Source organism: Solanum pennellii, chromosome 3 (genome assembly GCF_001406875.1).
Source record: "Solanum pennellii chromosome 3, SPENNV200".
In the NCBI taxonomy this organism is placed as follows: Eukaryota; Viridiplantae; Streptophyta; class Magnoliopsida; order Solanales; family Solanaceae; genus Solanum; species Solanum pennellii.
This window is the reverse complement of record NC_028639.1, coordinates 55,531,121-55,532,977: the sequence shown is the minus strand read 5'-3', so window position 1 is coordinate 55,532,977 and position 1,857 is coordinate 55,531,121.

Below are 1,857 nucleotides of genomic sequence, written 5' to 3'. Positions count from 1 at the left end.
TTGATGAAATTGTCTTAACCCACCTCTCTTAACCAATTCGATCTCTAATACCATATCTTTCATAGAGTACTTCGCACGAACTTTCTTGATTTCAATAGGATCTGCATGTAACACTTCAAAAATTTCTGAGTTGAAGATCCGAAACATTCTTGCATTGGTATAAGGTCGTACAGAGTGATTCTTAATCGTTCTTAGATGCTAAGGTCAATTCTTTAGTGTGAGATTAATTTTGGATATCAATTGAGGTCACTAGAATCTCCTGGCACAAAATTCAGTTGAAAGCTTATTTACTGATTAAGTTTTGACATACGATTCTACCTGGGTCAACTTCAAACAATCATATTTATAAGCACATAATGAATTAGGTGATCCATGACAGATCAAATTAAATGCATTTGAGTCATCTTTACAATACAACCAAATTTGCCTCATTTTGAATTCGAAGTAAAATCAAGAAAGTTCATGGTTGATAAGTGGATAACATAAACTGCTGTCAAAAAAATTCTAGAAAGGTGCCAGACAAGGTCAGTGATTGAACTAGAAGTTTCACGAAAGATGTTGAAGAATGAACAATCGCATAGGTAAAATTTTAACTTGACTAATGGGTGCATTATAATTTTGTAAATCAAACAATATAATATTAATAATTAATAAATGTCTCAAAAAAATTAAAATGAAACTGCATAGTATTTTAGCTTTAAGGTTTCATGTTTAATTTAATAGGAAATGAAAGGAACAAAAGAAAAAGGAGAAAGAGGAAATAATCACTTATATGCTTCAAGCTTTCATCACCTTTGATGATGATAACGAGAAAAGGCTACAATTGTTTAAATTTGCCTTCATAGATTTACACTCTTACTTGTTTTTATTTGTTGGTTAAATTAGTTAATAAATACATTCCTTTTTCTTGGTACCTAAAATTATTAAACTAATATTTGTGTTCTTTTTTTTTAACAAGCTAAATGATATCTAAATGATAATGTGTAACAAATCCAAATTTCTCACTATATTAATAAGAGAATTGGAATGTGATTACAACTTTAGAATCATAATTATAATACTCAAACAACTAAACTAAAATGGAAATATCGAAATAATAAGTAACTAAGATAGAGATAAGAATTGATGAAATGAGAAACTTACATTCTAGAAGAAGAAGAGAGGAACAAACATTTTTCTTCAATAGCATAAACCCTTCTTTCCAACTCATTTACCCTTTAAATCAAATGTTGATTGGGCTGGGATCCCAAATAAAATACTCCAACACTTTATTCGGCCCAATAATCTCAACTAAATTATTCTCCGCCAATTCTAGTCCATAGGCTTTTACATACCCAACTCGTTCACAACAATACTCCCGCCCTTAATGAGAACCTTCTCCTCCAGGTTCAAGTAGAACAATGTCAACAATGACAAAATATGTCACGCTCCGATGCTACCCCCTTGACGTAGCCACGGGACATAGGATCACGAGTGAACCCAAGCTAACTCTGAGTTGTCATATGATCATAAACATACTAACAGTAATTGAATAAAAGATACTACGCGGAAGCTTAAAACAATAATATCTGAAAGTAGGAATACCCAAAAACTGATCTGAATATATAAGATATATTGACAGTTCAATAACAACTTGAAGATCAAACTCAATCTGTAGTTTAATCTAATACTATGTCTAGAAAAGCCTCTACTAACCAGAGACCAGAGTTACTGGGACATGCCCACAGCTAACCTAGCAAAACTAAAAATTGAAATGAAAGACTGAAATAAAAAATATATCTATTGTCCTCGAAGTATGAGGACTCACCACTGTTAATGTTAGTTGGATGCTGAATACCTGAACCTACATCATGAAAG